The 26,463-nt window shown below is 38.7% G+C and overlaps 1 pseudogene; it reads left to right on the top strand.

The window, feature by feature from the left end:
- Positions 1-930: 930 nt before the first annotated feature.
- On the top strand, positions 931-25,925 carry LOC147627409 (uncharacterized; annotated as a pseudogene).
- The last annotated feature ends 538 nt before the right edge of the window (positions 25,926-26,463 follow it).

Genomic DNA, 26,463 nt, shown 5'->3' with positions numbered 1-26,463 from the left:
ATTGCTCATCGGAGATGATCCCTTCAACGTGAAGGTGATTCCATGCATCACCTCTACTATGGCAACGATGGTAGCCAGTCTCTGCTAGGGTAGGATCTCTACCCCCACAATGTCACGCTACATCGCAAGATAAACATTACAACAATTAAAACACAACTCAAATAGAGAGCATACAAAGAGAAGACATGAAGTTGCACTATACTTACAAACTCAGCCTCCCATGATGCATGACCTCCAGATCCGAAGTATGACAATCCATATCGCTCCATTTGTATTCATCGCACTTCTCTTTGTTTTTGGTTCACTACTCCTTCTAAGAGCTCCTTGGCTTTCTTCCACTCACCCTATGAGTAGTAGATGGCTCTATAAACGCGTCTATTCTGCAGAATAGACGTGTTTATAGATACATTTATAGACGTGTTGACAGACGCGTCTATAAATGCGAAACAAAAAAAGTATTTACACACATAGAAAGATGAAAATTATTTTTTCCTTTTTTGAATATGCAGGATGTCTTCATCAATTAGTTCTTCTAGTGATGATGAGTCCCTTCGTGTTCAAAATCAAGATCATTAGTGTTGCAACAAAAAATAAAATGTATGTGTGATTGTTGTCGAGGATGTATGCATCGACAACATAGCATTACGAGATGAATCACATTTCAATGTATGGAAAATGGGAACCGACAAGGGTCAATGGTAAGTATACTTTTCTTATATTGTAAGAATTTAATTAGGAATTAGTATTCAATGTGGAGACTCACATTGAAATACTCGTGTGTAGGATAATGTGCCGCACCCTTCTATGTTAACTCATAGGCAGCGTCAAGAGGCCAAGCGTCGTAGAGAAATGGCAGAAGCTTCACAAAATGTAGAAGTGGTGGAGGATTAGAATGATGGAGATACAATCCCACCACCCTTTCCTGATGATATGGTGGAGGAAGAGGTTTTAGAAGATATGGTACGTGCTCTATTTTTCAATGAGCGTAGTGAAAATAAAAAAGCCATGAAAAATGATCACCTTTATAATGCGGCTTCGACTCCACTTTTTGAGGCATGCACATATTCCATTCTATGCACTTCTCTCGAGTTGCTCAACTTGCAAACAATCTATGGATGGAGCAATGCAAGTTTGAATGCACTTCTCAAGTGAGTTTTCTACTTTCATAATTTGTCTACTTCCATTATAGATATCTAAGTTTTTTTTATATTAATGTATTTGATTATTTTGTCGATAGGCTTTAATGTCAAAAATGCTTCCAAAGGAGAATAGATTGCCAACCTCAAGAGACCAAGCAAGGCGCTTTGTGACATCTCTTGGAGGCTTCGATTATATTCGCATCCATGCATGTATCAATGATTGTGTTCTCTTCCGTGGGATACATGCGACGGCTCAAGAGTGTCCTACTTGTGGTGAGCCTAGATATCGAGAGGACCTTAAAGCTCTACACGTGTCACGTAAAGTGTTGCGACATTTTCCCATCATTCCTCGCATCCAACACATGTTCAAGTGCAAATCTTTTGCTACTACTGCAGAGCTCATGTCATGGAATTCCTCTCATCGATCCAATGATGGAAAGATGAGAATTCCCGCAGAAACTCCTGCATGGAAGCACATCGTCACGAGGAAATGTGGCCAAGCTTTAAGGAAGAGCCTAGATATTTGACACTTGGATTGGGTATGGATGGTGTTAATCCTTTTGGAATCAAGAGCACCTCATATAGCATATGGCCAATGGTAGTGGTGAATTACAACATTCCTCCATATGGCCAGTGGTAGTGGTAGTGGTGAATTACAACATTCCTCCATCCATGGCAATAAAGAAAGGACATGTCATGTTATCCCTTCTCATTCCTCGGCAACATAAGGTAAAGAATATGGATATATATCTTGATCCCTTGATTGATAAGCTTGAGATACTTTGGAGAGGTATCCATGTGCATGACATATGTCGGCCTCCATCTTCACGAGACTTTCTCTTGAAGCCCATATTGATGTGGACGATGCACGACTTTCCTGGTTATGTCGAGTGTTCAGGTGAGTCAAATGGGTTTCTATTCATGATGATTCTTTATTATCATTGTACTATTTTTTGACATGCTTAAATGTGTATGTTGTTTAGGTCTCTCCCCATCTGAATACCATGCATGTCCTATTTGTGGTCCATCATTGGTGGCATCTAGGCCAGAGAGATTGAAGAAAGTGATATATGAGAATCATCATCGATTCTTCCTCATCATCATCCCAAATTTGTTCGTTCTTGGATGGGAGTCCCTCCACATCCACTAAGCATGGGAGATTGGAAGGCATTATGGAATGGAGTGGAAAGTCCTCCTCCCCCAAGCATGAATAGGTAATATATCTTTGACATAGAATTCCAATACAGGCTTTGATTTGAAAAGATAATCCTCTTAATATTTATTGTTATTTGATAAGGTACTCTATCTTGTTTCGCCTACCATATTGGATGAGCCTCAAAATCAACCATCGTCTTAATCCAATGCACATCTTCAAAAATGTCACCTCTAACATTTGGGAGCACTTGAGAGGAACACGAGACTCCTTGCTTGTAACAGAGGATCTACAAAGCATAGAGAGGATGCAAAGAGCTTGGCCACGAGAGGGACCAAATGGGAAGACAAATCTACCTCGAGCACCTTGGATATTGACAAAGAAGGAGGAGAAGTTGGTGAAAGATGCCATTACTACATTCCGTACTCCAACGGGATGCATGAGGTGTTTAAAAGGTGCCTTCACAAAGACAAAGAAGAGAGGTGTTGAGCAATTATATGGCTTGAAGTCCCATGATTGGCACATGATGCTTCAAGTAAGTAAAACATTGAAGTTTTACATATTTAACTTGTTCAATCATGATGTATCTAATCATGGTGTGTAAATGTTTATAGTTTATTCTTCCTACAAGCATTTTCAATTGTGCATTCCACAAAGTGCGAGAGACGATTTACAAGATGGGGGAGCTTGTGAGGAGGTTTGTACCCCAAACCCTCATGGCAAATTTTCTACACGCGTCTTTCTCAAAATGACTTGTTTATTATTTTGCATTGTAGATATGTGAGCTCAAAGGAAATCGATCCATGTACACTTGACTATGCAAGGGTCATGGGCAGTGGAGGTGGTTTGTTTGGTGGAGGAGACATTCCCACGGTCAATTCTCACAAGCCAGCTACATCTTATGGTTCATCTAATTGATCAGACTGCCATATGTGGCACTGTGCATGCTAGATGGATATTCTTTCTTAAGCATTTCATGAAGACCTTGAAGGATTTTGCAAGGTAAAATGCAAAGCCAGAAGGTAGTATGGCTAAGGGTTGGTTGGTACAAGAATCACTTGTTTATATCTCAGAATACCTTGCCGAAGTGGATCCCTCTCTCCCTCACCTATGAAGAAATGAAGAAGACTTGAGGATGACCTCTCATGTTCCTCTCAAGAAAAGGGAAAGACCAAAGTCATGGATACATAGATGCGTAGTAAGCTTAATACCTTTTGTGTGCTTAATAGTGATGTGATGAGAAGATGGGTGGCAAAGTATGAGGATGAAAAGGCAAGAAGACAAAGTGAAAGGTCGGCATTCCGTAAGAGCCATGAGCATAGTGTGCCATACCCTGAGCACCTACGATCACTTCCCAAGGATCTTGATGTAGATTGGCTATATGAGGAGATGGAGAGAGTGGTGCAAGACGAAAACATGCATATCACATTAGAGGAGTGGGAGTATGCCCGAGGATGCTTCAAAAAAGTAAACAAACTTGTGTTCTCAATCATATTTTAGTATGTTAAACTTGCAAAAAATTATTTCGAGGTGTTTATAAATTTTTTTGTCTTGGTATAGTGCACAATGTTTAATGCTTTGTGGTCGGAGGGTAAACATTTTCGCACACAAAGGATTGATGAGAGAAGAGGAACACCCAAGATTGTGGGATAATTGCAAGCTTTGAGGAAGCCAATGGAGCCATGGATGATTATTGTGGATTGAAAATATCATTAAGCTTGACTTTCGAAGCTTCTTTGTATATATTTTGGATGTCAAGTGGTTTAAGGATGTTGTGGAAAGAGGTCCTAATGCAACAATCAAGCCTCATGCAAGTGGCTTTGTGACCATTGACTCTACAAAGTTTTGGCAAGGAAAGGATGGGACTCTAGTGCTACCACAACATTGTGAACAGGTACATATAATTATTGGTAGTTATAATATATGCATTTACAGATAGTAGAGATATAATTTTTTTATATGATGTATCTTTGTGCTTGAATAGATTGTGTATCAACCAATAATTGACAATAAGAGATGGTGGCATATAATCCCAATCTCACCACGTTCAAGAGCCATTTATAGTACATTCACTCACATTGAGCATATGGAGGAGCATGTCAACTCAACTATGGAGGGGGATAGCTTGGAAAACATTGATTATGCTCGTGTCATTGGAGATGATGATCGTGCTATTGGCGATGATGATATTTCCTCTCATAGTGATGATTCTAGTAGTGGGATTGATCTCTTTGTAGATTTGGATATAGGCATGGACATTGAGATAGATACTTTAGCAAGGGTTGACCTCATTGAAGATGAGGTTGAACTCTAGTTCTTTCATTGTACTTTTATTATGGATATAGTCTTCCTTTTGGTTATTTGTTATTGGTGATTGATTGTTTTATTAGTAATTCATAATTGTAATTAGAGAAATGAGACATGGATAATATGAGATGGATTTGAGCACTTTGAATCAACAAGACTCACAATGTATGCGAGTCTTGAAAATCACCTTATTTATGTATCCTCCACATCAATCCATTGCATTCCAATATGTTTATAATGGAACTACAATTAGACAAATGAGACATAGATAGCCCGATATAGATTTATTGTGATATGTTGCTATTATGTTTTTGAGATTACATGTAAAGATTCATACCTTTTGAGATTACATGTATAGATTTATTGTGATATGTTGCTTTTCGTGGCATTACTTAATCATTCACCTTTGGACTGCTTTTCATGGAATTACTTGATATGCCCGAGCCTTTACATGTATCCAACCGTGAAGGTTCAAGATTTTTTTAAAAAGCTTCACTTTGATGAAAAGATGCGGGGATTGAATCATTGTCCTTTGGATTGTTTTTCATGGCATTACTTGATATACCTAACCCTCTGCATGTATCTATCCCTTTCACCACATTACTCGATTTATACCTATTTTTCTCTCTTTCCTTGTAAATATTTTTAGAGATTTATTTATATATAAATGCACAAAAAAATAATGCATATTATCAAAATCTTGTGCACATAACTCAGTAAATTGTATTTTTGGGGATTGTTGAAGATTCTGTTTTTCTTTGCAAGGTCGACATACTACATAGGAAATTGTTGCAGACTGCGTCTATAAGCGGGTCTAAATTTGCATCTATAAGAGCGTCTAGTTTCAAAGGAACTAGACGTGATTATAGATGCATTTATAGACGCGATTATAGACGCCCCCGTAACTTGTGTGTCTATGCAGTGCATCTATGATTGCTTTATGTTGTAGTTTATAGGGGAAAAGATGATCATATATTCATTTAAAGTGGGCTAGATACAACAAAGACAAGAGAGAGGTAGGGGAAAAGATGATCATATATTGATTTGAATGAATGATCAAGTATAGAGAACGTGTTGCCTTTGTGTTAGTAGAGAGATGTAATTGCACATAAGCTTGGTTTTATTGTCATTAGCTAACTTGAAGTGATGTGCACATTAGACACCTGCATCAGTGCATTGGACGGTCTTCAAGATCAAGGAAGTTGTAGTAATGTATTGTGGACTTTATATACCTGAGTATCCTCCAAGTTGCATCTAATTATGGCTTACTTGGGGCCTACACAAGCTAATTCACCAATCCAATCAAATAGCTCAAACATGGACTAGTGATAGTCATGTTAATAGGGTCCTCTAAGAGATTACCTATATCTAAAGACAACCTCGAGCTCCGATGGGGCCGAGATTGGTTTATACCCTATTATCCCATACGTGGATAGCATTTCCAAAGAAAAATACCTTTGCAAAATCCAAATCCCATCATGTGATATAATCGTCTCCTATACCCAAGAAGTATCACAAGCTTAACCCAATCTTTCATTTGAAACTTCTTCTTAAGAATTATCTTCACCTCATGGAGTGGGAGGACTTTATAGACGTTGTGTGAAGAAGAGATCCTACATATCCTCTAAAAAGATGCAGGGGAGAAGAGAGCTTAAGCTCTTGCAAGCACACACGCACTCACCCAAACCCTAGTTCAAGAGAACACACAAGGTGAGAGGCTGAAAATTCTTCTTCTTCTTCACACAACAAAAGAAGTCTACAAAAGAAGATAAAGTGACTAACACACATAATAGACTGTATACAAGTAGTCCATAATGTGAACACTCTAAGAGGAGTGAGTAGATGTGGACTAGTCGATGTAGTCCAACTGCTATCGAATCTCTCGAGAAGATATGTCGATCCCAGCTACCAAACCTGCTAGTGATATAAATGTCGAACAGTCATGCAGGCGCCTCGTGAGTGTCAGCTCATGTTGAGCTTGATATCTTAACACTCCCCCTCAAGCTCAACTCCATCTCATGAACTCTAAGCATATCTTGAAATGTGTGGTGCTTCTCAGCTCCCAAGGCCTTCGTGAAGATGTCAGCGACCTCATCCTGTGTGTTGACGTAGGCCAAGTCTATGTCGCTACCAAGACTCCCTCTCTGATGAAGTGGTAATGCACCTCAATGTGTTTCATCCGTGCATGAAAAACTAGGTTCCTAGCCAACTATATACTGCTAAAGATTGTCACAATATATGACAATCTTTCTCTTCACATGCTACCCCAAATCAGCAAGTAGCTTGCGTAACCAAGCTACCTCACATGCTGCCATGGCAGCTCCTGTGTACTCGACAATGCAAGTGTGGGCTGCTTCTTGTTGCTCCATGTCACAGCAACAGCACTCCCCAATGAAAACATAAATCCAGTATAAGATCTCCTATTTGAGATGCTACCTACCCAATCTGCATCTATATAACCATATAGCGCCAATGGTACACCTGTTTTGCAGAAAACAATGCATAATCAACAGTGGCCCTCAAATACCAAAGGGTGCGACGCACACTATCAAGATGTGGTTTGCACGAAACCTGCATAAATTGACTCTCTAAGCCAACATTGTAACTCAAATCTAGGCTGCTGAGATCGTGACATAGATCAAACACCCCACGGTCTTCCTGTACATAGTGGGGTCCTCCCAACACATAACCTACATTCGCACTAGGCTTGCTATTTTGATCTAATGGCACCGAGATTGGCTTACAATCAGCCATCCCATATTTCGACAACATGTCCAATGCATACTATCTCTGTGATAGCCAAATACCCTCAGGTGTGTGAATGACCTCAATTCCCAAAAAGTAGCACATATCTCTTAAATCCTTAATCTCAAATTTTCTTGTGAGAATAATTTTCACATGCTCAATCTCTTCCAAGTTGTCACCTCCAACAATAAGATCATCTACATATATGGTGATTATCACAACACCCTTATCACTCTTGCGTACATACAAAGAGTGATCAGCATAATCTGCCGTATGAAAACCAATAGTACAAGATACTCAATAATATTTTCATGCCATGCTCATGGAGCTTGCTTCAGCTCATACAAGGCCTTACAAATCTTACATACATACTCAAGGTGACCTGTATCCTCAAAGCCTGGTGGCTGATCCATATACACCTCTTCTTGCAAGTCACCATACAAGAACGTATTTTTTACATCCATCTGATGTAAAAACCAACCTTTAGCTGTAGCCACCGCAATCACAACTCTCATAGTTGCCATCTTTGCAACTGGGAAAAATGTCTCCTCATAATCAATCCCATGTGTCTGTGCATATCCTTTGGCTACCAATCTAGCCTTATACCTGCTTATGCTACCATCACTGTTATGTTTCACCTCATACACCCACTTACAACCAATAGCTTTCTTGCCTTCAGGCAATGACACCAAATCCCAAGTCTCATTTCCATATAATGCATCCATCTCCTCATCCATAGCTTTCTCCCAACACACATTTCCAATAGCCTCATTAAAACATGTGGGTTCTACAACCTGCACAACTTTTAATATATACGCATAGTGATGTGCCACATAACCATCATAAGTTAACCTCTGCACAAGATTTTTGCCTCTTCCAGATCTTTGTAACTTTTCATTCATGGCTTCCATAGCCTTCTTCACACGAGGTGTCCTCATTGCTAGAATCCCAAGCTCCTCATCAAGGCTCATCTCCGAGCCACTCGAATCTCCATCAACAAGAGAATGCCCTGGAGAAATATCAAGCATACAAGGGGCTCAACTACTTTCTCTTTACCTTTATGTGATGTACCAGCTACATTTTCAGGACTAGTATTATGACACAGCCTGCCACTCCATGGTCTATCAACAGAACCACTAGATGAGGACTCTCCTGGTCCACTCAATGACTATGATCGTTGACTTGCATTCTGTACAACCACATTTCCACTTACATCAGCCCCAACAGCATCTTTTTCGATAGCATACCAGCTACTCATCTCATCAAAGACATCCATGCTTACCCTCAATTCATGTGTAGCAGTATTATAACATCTATATCCCTTTTTATCTACCTTTGGATCCAGCTTGGTACATGACTCATTTGGCACATGCACTATGTAATACATCCAAAAACTTTCAAGTGAGACAAATCAGGTTTCCTGCCAGTAAACCTCTCCTCTAGCGTTACATCATGTATGGTTGCAATAGGAGTCTTGTTCATGATATAAAGTGTTGTAGACACAGCATCAACCTAATAGCTATGCGGCATATTCTTCTATGCCCCATCAATTTTTGTGCTATCTCTGCAATGTGCCTATTTTTTCACTTAGTAACCTCATTTTACTGTGGATTGTATCTGCATGTAAATTGTCTTTGAATGCCATTCTTCTGCAAGAATTCAAAGAACTCATTGGAGAAGTATTCTCCCCCTCCATCTGACCTTAGGCACTTCACATGCTTTCCTATCTGTTTTTCAGCTAACTCTAAAATTCTGAAAATGAGTTAATACTTCACTCTCCTCCTTCATGAAATACACCCACACTTTCCTTGTGTGGATCAATGAATGTTACGTAGTACCTACAACCACCCATAGACATAGTCTTCGCAAGACCCCATACATCTAAATCCATAACATCTAGCACATTCCTGCTCACATTTCTGTCATGTGGAAATACATGTTTTGTTTGCTTTCCAAATTGACAAGTTTCACAAACTTTCTGCATACCTTTAGCTTTAAACTTAGGGAGACCTATCACAATTTCTTTAGTCTACATAGACTTCATTCTTTGCACAATTCTCTTATGCTGCCGAATGTCTATATCCGCGCAACAACAACTCAACCATTTACAAACATTGCATCACTCACTTCAGGCATATTTACATTCAATGTAAGCATTATGCCCACTCTGTTGCCTTTTGCAACCAACCTGCACTTATCTTTAAAGTCTTCTACATAGTAGCCATCAAGGTTGAACCGGACTTGCAAACCCTGCTCAATCATCTGGCCAACAAAAACTAGATTCTTTCTAATGTTTGGAACATGAATTACATCTGCACGGTACTTCACCTTACCATCCTGCATGGACAATGGCACATCCCCAAATGGGCAATCGGATGAGTGGTGTCATCCCCCCCTGTTTTAACAAAACCTCGTCTTTCAAGGCTCTTTATTTCCTTGAACCACTCACCATGACTTGTCATGTGGTTCAAAGCACCTGAATCAACATAGCATACATCATCTTTGCATGCTGCTACATCATTTCCAGACAACACAGAATTAACCACATGTTGCATAACAAACAACCTCTCATTATTTCTCCTAGAGGATCCATAGTTGTTTTATTGCACTTTTCCATTTCACATTCTTATAGAAATCTGCCTGCACATGTCTAGGCTTACCACAATAAAAGCAACCTCGTGTATCATTATGCTGCCTTTGCTAATTACCACAACCTCTTTGACTCCCCCTACCTCTAAATTGGCCTCTTCCACCCGTGTGTTGTTGTTGTGAATATTGGGACAATTGCTGCTGTTAACCATAATTCTGATTACCTGTTTGGCCACCACCTTGGCCACATCCACGATCTCTACCTCGTCCTCTACCTGAACTTGTGTAGAAGGCCTGCTGCTCTGAACTATTTTTGTTTTATGAAGACTGTTGATCTTCACCCAAGTTCTTCTCTTCAATGATCAGCATCGACACCAAATCTGCAAGAAGTTAGGAATGTTCTCCCAAGTCTGAATAGATGTCTTGAACGCCTTGTATTGTGGCCCCCCAAGACTATGTAAACACACTTCCACCTTATCATCATCATCAAAATAGAAACACCAATTGATGCAAGGGATTCCGCAATGCCCTTGATCTTCAATACATAACCATTCATAGACATATTCTTCTTCTCCACAGTATGAAGCTCATTCTTTAACTGAATCTTTCGTTCCTTGTTGTTAGTTTCATACAGCTTCACCAAGGTGTCCCATGCCTCCTTAGGTGACTTGGCATCCTGTATATACCGAATCATGGTGTCCTATATACTAATGGAAAGCCAATACATGACTTTCCTTGCTCCTTGATTCCAATCCTTAAACTCTTTTATATCTAAAGTTGTTGGATTAATCTTCGGTATCTCTGGTGCCTCCTCATGTTCACCTTCTCAATGTAGTCCCAGTAACCTTTTTCCACCAGGAAATTTATCAATCTAAACCTCCAAGCATGGAAATTGTTCTTGTCAATCTTCTCTACAACAATTTGGTTTATTCCATCATTCAACATCTTTTCTGCAAAACACAAATTTTACCAAAAACAGCACTCTTATTTGACCTGGACAAAAACTGTTGTATTCTCTCCAGTGGTACTATACTGCATCGAAACTATCACAACCAGTGACCTTTCTTTGCATACATACACCCAATGGCAACTTTGAGATCTCTTTGCAGTAGACACAATGTCTGCACAACCAATCACCCTTCCTGGTAGTTCGAAGCATGTTCTGCAAAGAATCGAAAATTGACCCGCAGTGCCCACCATGAACGCTTGCGAACTGAAAAATGGAGGTCCAAATGCATCCAAAACACGTTTTTGGCTTAGAAAATTCAGTCCAACAGACAATGTAGTTGCCCTATAGCTCTCCCGTGATGAATAAAGCTCCTCAATCAGAGTTGGTCTGCTGCTCGTGCCTCCCGAAGAGCTCTCGACAAGGGTGTAGTAGCCAACACAAAGGGGGAAGAGTAGATTAAGCTCTTACCCTTGTACCACTTCTTGTGCTCCACTTAGCCCTTAGCATCAACCAGGCTCTGATACCATGAAAAGATGCAGGCAAGAAGAGAGCTTGAGCTCTTGAAATCACACACACACTCACACAAACCCTAGAAGAGAACACACAAGGTGAGAGGTTGAAAATTCTTCTTCTCACACAACAAAAGAGGTCTACAAAAGAAGATAAGTGACTAACACACATAATAGAGTGTGTACAAGTGGTCCATAATGTGAACATGCTACGAGGAGTGAGTAGATGTGGACTAGTCGGTGTAGTCCAACTGTCGAGTCTCTGGCGATATGTTGATGTACCAAACCTGCCAGTAATATAAATGTCGGACGATCATACTACAGGCACCTCGTGAGTGTCTAATGTTGAGCTTGACATCTCAACATCCTCAAGGAGTGTCATAACACTATATATGGAGGTCATTTTTGTGGAAAGCTCACGTCCGCACTTAAGGTTTTAAGGGTCGATTATTTGTGGTGTTCCCTTTTCAAAAGTTCTTATGAATGGTGTAATAAATGTGAGACGTGTCAATGTGTAAGTAGACTTGAGAATCATCTAAGGCCAAACAAACCCATGTTAGCAGTCCTTCCATTCCATAAATGGAGATTGATTATGTGGGATCCATTACCTCATAGTAACAATCGCTTATTTTACTAAATGGTCTAAGGCTCATGCGATAAGCAAAGATGAGGCCGAAAAATGGTTGATTTCTTAATTGAGCAAAAAAAATTTAGATTCATTAGGGGGCATTTGAACATCAAAAGGGCCCTATAAGGATCCCTAATTTTAAGGAATTAAGACTAATTTTATTGAGGCTTAAGGAGACAAACCTCATAATGACGCCTACTTTTGGCCCTAAAAGTAGGGGATCTCTCTAGTTTTCCCTCTCTAGGATTTTCACTCTAGGATTCTCTTTCTAGCCACTAAAACTCTCGAAGCATCATCAATCTTGTCCATATAGGGGCCCCAAAAAATATTTTTTATTACAATTCAAAATAACTTTCAATCACATTTAATGCACTTTCATTACGTTTTTGAAGTTCCCTCTAAATTCCATATCAACAGTCATTAAAAGACAATCCCATTTAATACACTTTCATTGCGTTTTTGAAGTTCCCACAAATTCTAAATCAACGGTCATTAAAAGACAAGGAAAACTTACGTTTTTTTATTTTTTTCACTTTTAAATGCATGAAAAATAAAAATTTTAATTTAAATTTAAATTCTCAGATAGACTAAAAATTTAAAAATTATATTTTATAGCAAACCCACCAAAAAACCATTTTCTTCATTGATTACTATCACATCTCCTCTCTATCCGACTCAACAACTAAAAGATTCTCTCTCTCTCTCTCTCTCTCTCTCTCTCTCCCTCTCTCTCTCTCTCTCTCTCTCTCCCCCAAGCCCTTCTCTCATTGCAGCAGGTCTCTCTTTCAAGCTTCTCTTTGGGATCCAAGCTATCTACCATCTTCCATTGTGTCTACTATGGCACTCACAGAAATAACAAACACCTCAAATTCATCATGAGTGAGGAAGGTAGACTTGCATATTCGCATCTTGAATGAATATGCACCTATCAGAAAAGAACGTCTAAATGCATAGGAGAAGCAAGAAAGAAGACAGTAGGGTCATTGTAATGTGGATCTTTGGGTTGATGGGTATTTATATCCTAATGATCCTTCTTCAAATTTCTCTCCACCTTTCATAGACCTACCCTCATTCATTCAGTGTGTTGGAGAGGGTGAGAATGGGCTCCTTGGATATTGTAAATGCTTAAGTATATGTGATGCATGAAAGGTTCAATTTCTAAACTCACAAATTCATAGCTTGCAAGTCACTTTGAGTAGTGTGCAACAAGATCTCAAAATAGCACAAAATAATATTTTACAACTATAGAGAGAGGGCAAAGAGAAAGAGGACCACATCCTGAAGTTACAGGATACAATCTCGTGTATTAAGAGCACACCCATGGGAGCCAGAGAGCGAAAGAGGACAATGAACAACATTCAAACACTTGCAATTGGTGGTAGTGCTCTCAAGCGAAGAATTCATGCAGCAAGGTTTGTTTTCTGTTCATCTTTTTGGTTATACGTTATTCTTATTAGAGTGTATCTATTGTTTGATTTTTTTCATTTACTATTAATTCATTATATAATATTGCTGCTATAAGTAATCTTTGTTAGTTAATTATAGGACCTTTCTTAAAGATGTGTGTGGTGATAATGGTTCTCAAGATATTGGAGATATGCTACGTAACTGCGTGAGAAAACATGACATTCTTTCCATAGTTCAAGATCCAAGCTACAAGAAGGTACGATAGATACTTGCAAATGAGATAATGAAAGATATAACTAACATTTTAGGCATTAAGGAAGTTCAGAATGCATGCGATGAAGTGGGCCTAAGCACAAAAGGATACTAATTACTACAAGATACACTTCGCAAAAACAAGGCATCACACGAAATATTTTTCGTGCCCCAAGAACATTAAGATTAGCAAAGAGAACATGCAATAAAGATGTGCAACGTAAGATTGGAGAGTACCACTGCGTCAATGATGTGCTGACCATTAGAGCTTGGGGAAAAAAACAAGGCAAAAATGGTAATATTGTGGTTCCTTTTACAATGCGTTTAACAATATATTTGTTGATCTACAGCATCTTCAAAAAGTTATGATCTTATTCTATGGATTACCTAATAATTGTAAGTAACTTTTATCTCTTGCAAAGTAGTTGAAAAAGATTATGAAAAATCAAAGCTTATTTAATTTTGTTTGTCATGCAAGGTGACAAAGTTAGCTTTGTGTTGAAAATGGATGAGTGTTAGATTGTGAAAGGAAAGAGGATAGAGCAAACGAGTATCACACTCATGAATGAGGCTATGGCATATGCAAAAAGTTCAGAGTTATCGTCTTTTCTCAGTGAAGACACATTTGAGGGGAATACTGAGATCAACCAAACTCCTGATAGGGAGAGGATTTGCAAGCTAGACTTTTCCTCATATAGTGTCCAATCTAAGAAAGAGATATGGTGGCTTGGCGCATTTGAAGTACCAAAAGAGACACATGAAGTTCTCGCTTAGATGTTTGATAGGATACCCTGGATTACCACTATCATCAAAGCATAGATTGAGGGAGAAAAACTGAGGTAGAGGGCAAGGGCACTTGTATAGTAGATTGGCATTTGGGGGGTGATCTGAAGACAATAAAGTGCTTGCTTGGGTGTCCAAAAGGTGCCAATACCCCAAATCCTTGTCCGTGGTGCATGAGAATGGTGAGGGAAAACAAACAAAAGTCAGGAAAGAAGACGATGCTTGAGAATCAAGATATTGAGCACGACCCCATGGACGATGTTGCTGGCAACTAGGTTGGAGGTGTCTTGTCTGCCAACATGCTAGTTGTGCCAACAAACAAGCATTTGAGAGACCCAGAATGGAATCCTATAATTCCATTTGAACTGAAGAATGCCCAATTTTATACACTTCATGCATTCATGCGTGTGTTTGATCGTTTTCTCAAGTGTCACATAGATTATGCATTTACCATGCAAGGCAAAGAACGACAAGGAAAGCTCTTCATCATAAAGTAGAGCAACAACTCAACTCAATTGGGTGCCATGGCGGCAATGTGCAAATTACTGTTAACAAAAAGACCTCTGGCATGAATCCATTAGGAAGTGAATGGGGTCTTCTTGGGCCCTTTAATTTGCCCAAGCCTAATCAAGGTGATTAAGGAATAGCCAAATGGGGGGTTGCCATGTGGACTAAAATGTTGGGTTTGTAAGAGAGGTGTAAGAGTGGTCAAAGGGTGCACTTTTCTCCCCAAAAAGGGGGGAGGCAATTTTACAATTTTCAGACCTCCATAACTTCTACATATAAGCTCCGATTTGAGCGGAGATTATAGATCCGTGATCTACACATCAAGAGCTTTCCATAGATATGTTACATGATATGGTTTTGTCCGCTAGATTTTAAATTCCATTTTCCCCCCAAAATTCAAATTCGAATAAAGTAGCCGTTTTGAAGCTTCTAATTAGAAAACGTTTCTTCTTAAGAGAAAAGATTTGACTCCTTAAATTGCCAAATAAAAGGGCCCAAGAAGCCTTCCATTGAGGTCCTAATGATGAGGTTGCACAACAAGTGTCCATGAGTGGAAATAAAGCAAGACGTTTTCTAGAGGAGCCAAAAAATGCCAAGGACTCAACCAAGCCTTGGAACTTGTGGAAGGATTTATGCAAATGTACAACATTTGACTGCACCAATTCAAGCCTTGTAATATGTGAGAAGGTTTGATCAAACTTCAATAAGATGGTGAAACTTTTGACCAAAAGCACGACAACCACAAAGGAGCGACAAAAATTTCAAGACGAGCTTTCTAATTTTACTAAGTCCATGGTTGATACATGGTGTGAAACCAACATTATGCACTACATGGTAAACACATTTGCTCCTTCCTACTGGATATTAAGAAACGAGTATGAATAACTACTGCCTCTCTTAATTTTTGTGCAGCACATTCTTTATGCTCATGGTGCATACTTCATGAATGAGTATGGTTCTCTGGACATGTAGAGCACAGAAAGAATGGAGAAATCTCACTATCAAGCTAGAGGATTATATTTTGAAAACACCCAACATGGAGGAGGGAAGACTCGTACAAATTACCTCAAGGAGATGTTTAACTAGTTTTACACACACTTTTGGGCAAAGCTTTGAAGAGGAACAGGGTTGCTCACAAGGTGGTTATTGAAGAGGTCACAACACTAGGTCCACAAGGGCTGAAGAGGCTTGTAAAGGGGGCGGATATGAAGGGAAAGGAGACAGTATTAGAAGAGAATGTCATTAGGGATGAATTGGTAGAAAACCTTCTGAAGTTGAAGGGAAAGAATAACGACAGACTTAAGGCGGTGCCTGGTCAGATCATATGCAATGTCTCGTACAACATCGAGCAGGAAAAGTGCCTCCATATCGCTCCAACAACGGATGTTTATATGCTCGTTGAAAAGAATAGAGAGATCAATGACAGTGTTGTGCTTACTTGTTTAAGGTTTGTACTCTTTGCCTTTTTTTGAATGCTTTCTTATTTTGATTTCTTTTTCCTTTTCCTAATGTTTTTAATTCAATCTGTAGGGTACTGAGAGGACCGTGCTCCTTATTTCCATGGAGTTATTACGGGTACCTGCTTTGTTGTGCTGCCATATATAGAGAAGTACGTATTTTCTTTGGATTTCAAGCTGTTGATGGAATTTAAGTTATTAGTTGCCTGTGTTAGGTTTCTTATATTTTTTGTTTACTTTCTCAATTTCAGAGGGCACTGGTTTGCTTGTTTAATTAATGTGGTGAAATGCCGAATAATTTTTTATGAATAGCCTTCTCGGAATGCATGGACAGTCTAAATTGTAAGTCATTATACTTTATATCGTTTCCTTCTTGCTTCCTAATTGTTGATTGTATCTCATTCTTTATATCGTTGATTGTAGGGCATGTAAGAGGGCCATTGCATTGATTGAAACTCTATTTCCTGAATTGAAAAAGGATATAGAGTGGAAATTTCTCAACTAACCCGTTCCTATACAAAAGGACTCACACTCTTGTGGTTGGCACGTAGTCGCAAATTTCTAGAATTCGAAGTTCCTCCTTTCCAAGTACACTAATTTTGATAGCTGTGTAAGTTTCTTGTGTCACTGTAATATAATTTTTCTATGTTCATTTCATGAGAGATCCCCCATTATTCTAATTGACTTTTATGTTGTTTTGCAGTCTGTTCGCTCAAATGACTTCTGGCTGTGGAGTGTGTGGGCAAAGGCAATAAACATTATCCTCAACAATGCAATTACGCCTGATGACCCTAACTCACCACTTCCACTAGTTGCTAGCACTAGTGCATCAAAGAAGAGAAAAAAGATGATGTTTCATTTCCCTATTATAAGTATTTTAGCTTTAAACAAGGAGTCCCTGAGAAGGGAAGCAAGGGCAAGGCAAAGAGAAAGCTGCCATTTGCAAGCAAGGACAAGGACAAGGCAGGCAAGGTGCCAACAACAAAGGAGACAAAGGGGGAGGCCAAGGCTGAGGAGGCCAAGGTGCCGAAGGTTGAGTCGAAGGAGGAGGCCAAGGCTAAGTCAAAGGAGGAGGCCAAGGCTGAGGCTACAGAGCCCAAAACCACTTAGAGGCATTTTGTATATATCCAGAGACAACGTTGTAAAGATTCTGTATTTTTATTGAGCTCGGCTCATTTTTGTATAAACATTCTATGTTTTTATTACGCCCTACTCATTTTTGTATTTTGTGAGTATTGTGCTTTGCCATAATAAAATAGATTGTTGAGAACTTTTATTCTCATAACTCATCTTTGGTTAAAACTAAATTTTAAAGAGGTTTGCTTCAAAATCATTTTATGAGTACTTTGTAGAGTAGACACATGTTCATGTAGAAATTTTTCATCACATTAGTCATTGCTAAGATACAATAGTTCAGTACAAGTCTTTCAACAATGACTTCTATTGGGCCTAAGTCCCTCAATACAAGACCTTTCTAATTCTGCACGATAGATTTTTCCTCCATCTGCTTCTCTGGGTTGTTCATCTGAAGAATTCTTTGATGCACCTCTTTGGCTTCATCTATCAGTTTGTCTACATCTTCAAGGTCTTTTTTGAAGCTTTCAGATATCTGGATAGGTTGATCATCTATATCCCCTAATAGAGGAATAGGAGTCATCATCAGAAGAAACAGCTAAAATAGCAGTCCTCTCATTAGAAGAATTTGCATCCATGGGCAGCTTTTGTATAGAGCTTATAAGTTGTAAGATATTATGTTCTCAATTCCCTTATGGATTGGTCTTTATATATTATTTTGGATGGACTCCGAAACCATCGACATAAAAAAACCATGTGCTATAAATCTGTGTGCCACTAAACCATTTTGGAATAGGAACCCTAGTACCTACACTGAGCTGACCATTACTGTGCACATACAAGGTAGATTTAGAGTAAATTTGTCAAGTTACATTATAACTTTAATATAAAAATTTAAATTCATAGCTGTTACAAGACAAAAATTCATTTGCTCAGTACACTTTTTTGAGGGCAAGGACTCTACAAAATTAACATACTTGAAGTAATTTCAAAATTCACAAAATTCAAAATCCCCATAAACTGAGTGATATACCATCAACATCCCAATCGAGATCTACCAAGGTCTTTGGCTCTAGTCGTTTTCAAATCTTCCTATTGTTCACCTTGCATTGTGCTCTGCTAATATCCTCACCTCCCATGATATTGAGGTGGTTTCTAATATTTAGGAGGCTCCAATGTCTACTTGCACCTACAACTTCCATTGCACCACTGGGCAACCGAATGCATATGTCGAGAGGCAAAACACAGCATATTTAATATAATGTGGACCAATTATTACAGCCATAAATACTCGTATAGACAAATATAGCCATGTCCTCTATATATTTTCTTATCATACAATCTGTACCAATTACAAATTCTAAGGAAATTTATCTGATTTCGTAATTATTGGAAAATTAAAGTACAATTAATACGCAATACATGCATACCAACACTATCATATGCCCAGTTCCTACATTTTCATACCCCAAGTGGGCCTGTTTCATACGAAGGAAGTATTGAGCTGAGTTCATACAAAAGAAGAAGGTGTGAGCCTCTATACATGAACCTAAGCATCTGAGCCAAGAGACTCCCAGATACACCACGCCTACATACTCGTTCGATAACACCTTTTATAATCAACCCATGTGGGTCAACATTGATCCAATGTGTTCATTCCAGGATAAATCACATCACCAGGACAAGATGTTCACTACCTACCAGCAAGAAGCTTATTCCCTCTCTGAACACTGTAAGCAAAATGCATAATATTTCATGGATTTTAGAAGCATAGATAACATTCCTCCTTTGACATAAAAATGTGTGTCTTTCTGAAAGAACATGTTTCAATCAAAATGTACTACCCACACCTTATATTTTGATCTTTTCACAAAAATGATAATTGTGCTTCTCAATATACATGGAAAAAAAAAAAGAACCTCGTGAATTTCTTCAAAAAGACAACAAGCTGTAGTAAATAATACAATATTTTCTTGTAAACTTCACAACTTTTGAATCTACATTGGTTCTTTGTTAGCTTTATGTGAAACTACATTGGTTGTTTGTTGGTCCTCAAAGCTTTATGTGTCCATCTCTTACGAATTGACTTGCTATCGTAGAACAATTTCTAATTTCAAATGTGTCCATTCTTTGGATCACATTTACCGTTTGGTCTCATCAAATGGATTTTAAGCCTTAAGTTTTACAATCCATTGGTGTGTCAAGAAAAAGGCAATGTTTAGTATGCCAAGTGTGTGTGGAACTAAGCCATAATTATATGTTGCCCAAGATGTGATGGCAGCAGAAGACGATGCCAAGGCTTTCACGTATACCGTGCAGCATCCTTGCTACATGGAAAGGCAAGGAGATGCATTTGATAACTTGAGTTCCAAAATCATGATTTTTTCAGAGACACATATACAGTGCATCGTTTTGCATAACATTGGCTAATCAATCACACGGCCTAAATTTAGCCTTATCAAAGCTTTTAAGTATATCGTTTGCATTGCCCTATGCATATGGCAATCCAATGCACATAGTCAGATGCACAAAAAAAAACATGGTTTTTTACATGTTTATACAGTGCATCACTTATTATACATTATTATTGATGTCAATACTGGACATGGCCTAACTTGGCATTTTATCTAAGCTTCTACATAAACCATGAATCGCTCTCTATTTAATAGAGGGATGCAGAGGATAACTCAGATGCTAAATACATAATTTTTTGAGATTTGGGTATATGCTGCATCACTTTGTTAAACATTCGCCTTGCCTATAGTACACCTTTAATCATCCCATTAGAAGTGATATATCAACATTGATCACTATGTTCATTCAAGGATAAATCACATAAGGATATGATAAATTAGACACCAAATACATGATTTTTTTAGGGTTTGGATATACACTGCATCGCATTGTTAACATTCTCCTTGGTTATAATACACCTTTCATCATCCCACAGGAAGTTATATATCAACAGATCACTATGTTCATTCGAGGATAAATCACATGAGCAAGCTAAAATGTTTGCTACCCTTACCAACAAGCTTGCATCTTCTCACGATAGCTCTATGGTCAACTCCCTTAACAAAGCCTTGTTGTTATTGCTTGAAAACCTCTCTCATGCCCCATGAATGCTAAATTTTTCGATACTCCAGCTTCTCTAAAGCCTCCATTAAAGGCAAAGAAAGCTTCAAAAAAGACTAGCATGAAATCCCATACATTAGCTAATGGAATCAAGGCTTTGCCAACTATGCGCCAGTATGTACAGACACTTGCTGAAGGTGTTCTTAGTGGTTAAGGATAAGATCCACAGCTAGGTGCGATTTTAGACATAGATGAGATGTGGGGCTCCAAAAAACAAGACATACAAAAATTTGAAAGAGCATAAAAGGGAACAAAAGAAGTTGCAAGAGGTAGTCCAACTGCATTTCGAATTAGAAAATTACTTAGAGCTGCTCTTATGAGCTCAAAACCACCCACCCAACTCAATTGCACTTATAACTATCACTTCCACTCTCACTTGTAACTCACATATATGTGCACATTCATAGACATTCTCACTCTCTCTCATTTTTCCATAATCAAAGAACTTATAATGTTAAAAGTCTTCGTCTTAAAAAGTATCACATATTTTTTGCTTCACAAACTACCATCTTTTGATTTTCATGGAGTCTTTAAGGGTTCTTAAATTTATGCCATACCACCTTTAATTGAGAAGGCCAAGTTTTGGGTTCCATATCTTGCTACCGATATGGAACTAGTATCTTTAGACCTCTACAAGATGCCTTGGAGTGAAATTTTAATGTTTGGGTAGGGCATGCAAAATTCCATGATTTTGGTAGAAATTTTGCCTCAAAATGTCTTTTTTACATTCATTGGGCTACTATTAGAGGGGAAAAATAGCTCCAAAAAAATCTAAAAATAAAAATTTTTTCCTCTTAAAAGCTCAAAGTTTTTCCTCCTTAAAAAATCCGTAACAACTTCTGTATCCACAACACTTTTTCTATTTCCAAGTTTCCATCTCAAAACTAGCTCAAATTTTTATATTATGTCTATAAAACACATTTTGGGACCTTTATCATTAGTAGTGGTTGATTCTATCATTAAACACACAAACGACTAATAAAAATTACATGAGGGAAGCTAAATATTATAGTGAACTCTACAATCTTCTAGACACTCTCATCCTAATTATCCTAATTAGCTCTATAACAAGCTAGATGAGAATAAGCTCTTCTTTTTAAGAATAGTATTGTATTATAATAATAAAAGGGTTACATCATAACTCAATGGTTAAGAAAATATGTACAATCCCTACCTTCCTATATAAGCATGAAGGGGCAAGGTAGGGAGAGTACCAACACCCACATATCTTAACTTATGAGTAAAAAAGTAATGCCCTTGATAGTCCAAAAACACACTTGGGAAGGCCAAAATGCCTTTCAAATAAGCATGGACACAAGGGCAAAAGTTTTGGCCATTCACGATTATCGTCAAGCGAAACATTATCTCCTTGTGGAAAATAAATTTTTGTTTTACTTTCTTTTGACCCTAAAAACTCTTTTTTTTTTTAGAGGCACTTAGTCCATACATCTATGTTGTAGGCCAATCAAATCTAACTTCCCAAAGCATTTGTGGGAGGGTTGCCCCATCGCAACAGAAGCCTCCACATGTAACCATATGGACTTCATTATGGACTGCTTTAGGATATCCTCCAAAGTAACATGGGCATTGCTTATGAAGTCTAACCATTCAAGTGCAGAAAATTGTAAAACTCAAACATTATAAGCTTAAGATTGTTAAAACACAAGGAAGCAAAGAGAGAGAGAGAGAGAGAGAGAGAGAGAGAGAGAGAGAGAGAGAGAGAGAGAGAGAGAAAGGTAGCACTATAAGGAAAAGGGACCATAGGTGCATTTATGGATGTGTTTTGACAACGTGGTTTCAAATGTTAACGGGCACATTTATAAGCGCGTCTATCGACACACATTTGTAATAGAGGCTATAAGCGCATCTATACTACATAATAGATGCGCATATAGACGCGCTCTGGAATTTAAAAAAATTTCCAAAGTGCTGCCTATGCAAATGTACAACTGCATTTTCTGCACACGCAGCTCTCTAGTTTAAGGTTTTACTTACTTGTACATAGACGAATCAAGATCAGCAAAGATATCAACATAAAAACTTAAATTAAAGATAGATATGCACAAAAAGATTTGTGAACACACCTCGAATATTGATTAAAGAAGATGAGAATTTACATTTTATATCCAAAAATTTATCCATATATGATTGTAGCCACATAAGGCTTGAATAAAAACATAGATACATAAAGAAGATGAAAACTTTCATCCTATATCCAAGAATTTGTCCATACATGATGGGCTTGAAAAAGAAACATAGTTGCATAAACCAAAACTATACATGAAGAAAACTAGCGGGCGACTACTTGGAGGAGTCATCACTCTCCGAGCCTTTTTATCCTCCTTCTTGTCCATGTCGTGCCTACACAAAGTGAAGATATATATAAATAAAAATAAACAGTATTATAAACGTCAAAACATGCCTTTTAAATAAAAATAAAAAGTATTACATGCATTGGTGTTCTCCTTGCTTGATTGTATTGTTCATCGGAGATGATCCCTTCATCGTGAAGGTAATTCCATGTATCACCTCTACTGTGGCGAGACGATGGTAGCCAGTCTCTGCTAGGGTAGGATCTCTACCCCCACAATGTCACGCTACATCACAAGATAAACATTACAACAATTATAACACAACTCAAATAGAGAGCATACAGAGAGAAGACATGAAGTTGCCCTATACTTACAAACTCAGCCTCCCATGATGCACGACCTCCAGATCCGAAGTATGACGATCCATATCGCTCCATTTGTATTCATTGCGCTTCTCTTTGATTTTGGTTCACTACTCCTTCTAAGAGCTCCTTGGCTTTCTTCCACTCACCCTATGAGTAGTAGATAGCTTACCTTGTCCATTTTGACCACCATCTATTTCGAGCTTTCTCCTCCTTTGCATGTCTCCTTACTAGAGACCTCCTATTCTTAAGTATGTCTTTGATTTTGTATCGTGCCCATCTACTGTTAAACCTTTGGTTGTGAGGATTAGGATACTTCCTGTGGACAGCTTTAATGCAATCATCCACTAGGCTCCTCCTTTGCCGCTTAAAATGTATAAAGCAGTCTTTATAGCGTGCAAAAACTACTTGGCACAAGTAGTTTACCACCTCCTTCCCACGAGAGTCATCAACTATGCCACCCACATCTGTGATATCATAATATGATATATCACCATGATGTGGTGGTGACTCTGAAGAACTATCCCCACCCCCAAAGCATTGCCCTAGGCATACTCTATCTCCTCTACCTCCTTTCTGAGTGCTAGTGCGGCATGAGGTACGACCGCCACTATCTCCATGACTACCCTCCCTACGACGACGGCTGCCACTCTCATGAGAGCCATGATAACTATGAGGTGTCACATCTCCTGAAGGTGGAGGTGTAGGAGATGCTATAGCACTAACTGGGGCTTACAGATGAGGGGTGAATGTAAAGGCAGGTGAAGTGCCTACTGGCAAGGGACTCTGTTGGGCTGTGGACGGACCTGATGGTAAAGGAGTGCCTGCTACTTAGGCAATTGCTTGAGAGTGGGAGTGTAGCCAAAGATGCCCTCTACCTCCCTAGCAAACCATCATCGAGACTCGATGAGAGCCTCAACTTGTGGGTCTGTGGGACGAGGGCCCATGCCACATCTATACAAACAAAGAAAATATTTAAAAAATATTATGAAATGAAGACTTCCCAGTTCTTTAAGTCAATTGACCCCGGCCCGGGAATCATCTCATTCCTCAAAACACAAAAAATAATCAAATATTAAGAAAATATTATTAAATAAAGACTTCCCGGCTCTTTCAGTCAATTGACCTCGGGAATCATCTCATTCTCCAAAACAAAAATAAATAAATAAACCAAGAATTTTTTTTTTAAAAAACAATTAGTCTAGGCTTTTTAAGTCAAATGACCCTGGGAATTAATACATAGACAATGCAATAACCACCACCTTAAATAAAATGAGTGTAAAAAGAGGCCTACCTTGGTTATTTGTGATTTTTGAGGTCAAGTATATAAAAATCTATAAAATAGCCAAAAACAAAAGTGAGCTAGTCTATTACAAAAGAAAATTCAAGAAGAAGAGCAAGAGCAAGAGCAAGAAGAAGAACAAGAAGAAAAGAAGCAAGAGCAAGAAGAAGAGAAAGAGACTCACCACAACCAAGGTATGTACCTTCAAACTCTTCCTCCACAATTCTTTGTAAAGTAGATTTGCAGCTTGGTGATGAAGTTCGAAGCTTGAGAGAGTGAGAGAGGATTAGAAATAGGGCGGGAAGGTTTTCGTCGTAAGAACTACATTTTGCCCCTTTTTGCATACTTTTAAAATACTCTCGGGTTTAATTCTCGATCTCTTTCGTCACACAGTGCGCATCTATTTTAACGTCTAAAAGCGCGTCTAAAATCACGTCTAAAAGTGTGTCTAAAAAGGAGTCTATAAACACGTCTATTTTGCAGAATAGACGTGTTTATAGATACATTTATAGACGTGTTGACAGACGCGCCTATAAATGCGAAACAAAAAAAGTATTTACACACACATAGAAAGATGAAAATTATTTTTTCCTTTTTTGAATAATAGGGCTAATGTCACATGATTGAGGATTGAATGCCATGTGTGGTAGGGCTTGCCACGTGTAGGGCTTATGCAGTCAACATCATGATTGCATTTTGCTCGATAAAAAGGAGGAATATTTTCTTTTCCATGCTTTTTTTCCATTGCGTTTCTCCGCGCTTTGCTCGTGCAGCTCGCTGAATCCATCCATCCCAGCCCTTGTTTCAAGCGCCTGTAAGTTTTTCTCTCTCTTCCCCTTTTCTTTCGCTGATTTTGTTCACGGTGCGATATGGCAATTCTCCATGTTTTCGAATCAACATATCGCTACCCATGGATGGTTGGGTGAATTTTATTGATAAGTTCTCTCTTCCCTTTTTCTTTGTTGATTTCGTTCACGGTGTGATATGGCCATTCTCCATGTTTTCGAATTGACATATCGCTCTGTGGAAGGTTGGGTGAATTTTATTGATAATTTCTTGTTTCGTTCACCATGCAAAATGAACATTGGTCCACATTTGGATTCACCTTATCGCGCGGTTGTGACTTTTGGCTAATTACTCTGCCTTCTCTTTTCTAGTACTACAATGGCACGCATGAAACAGACCGTCAGGAGAGTTTCAGTGCCAGCGCTAGATCCAACGCCAAATCTAGTTCCGGTTCTAGATCTTCCAAAGGATGTTGCAAGTGAACCTGTGCTTCCTGATGTCAAACCCAGCACCAGCAGGAATATTTCAAAAGTCAGGGTCACTTTGTAGAGGCAAAGAAAAATGTTTGCGGAGATAAGTGCAGGCTACCAATCTCCTCATCCCCAAAACTCCTTTCTTGAGGATTGTCAAATCCATTAGCAATATAATAAAGTGCAAAAGTTACTTTAAATGGCAGAGTAGCGCCCTTGCATTTCTTCAAGAGTCATGAGAGGACTTCCTTATAGACTTATTAAATGATAGTAACATTTGTGCAACCCATGCCAGGAGGGTCACACTAATGGACAAGAACATGACATTAGTAAGCAGGTTAGGTATAGGTATGATATGTTCATGCGACCTCTACCATTCAAGGATAGGGAGGCAGCAAAAATCCTCTCCATTCCTCCTGCTTTGAAGAGGAACAGGGTTGCTCACAAGGTGGTTATTGAAGAGGTCACAACACTAGGTCCACAAGGGCTGAAGAGGCTTGTAAAGGGGGCGGATATGAAGGGAAAGGAGACAGTATTAGAAGAGAATGTCATTAGGGATGAATTGGTAGAAAACCTTTTGAAGTTAGAGGGAAAGAATAATGACAGACTTAAGGCGG

This window comes from Cibotium barometz, chromosome 21 (assembly GCF_041138505.1).
Source record: "Cibotium barometz isolate CiBa-2024 chromosome 21, ASM4113850v1, whole genome shotgun sequence".
NCBI classification, from domain to species: Eukaryota; Viridiplantae; Streptophyta; class Polypodiopsida; order Cyatheales; family Cibotiaceae; genus Cibotium; species Cibotium barometz.
Note: the sequence above shows the minus strand (reverse complement) of the source record. Positions and strands in the feature narration are given on the sequence as shown.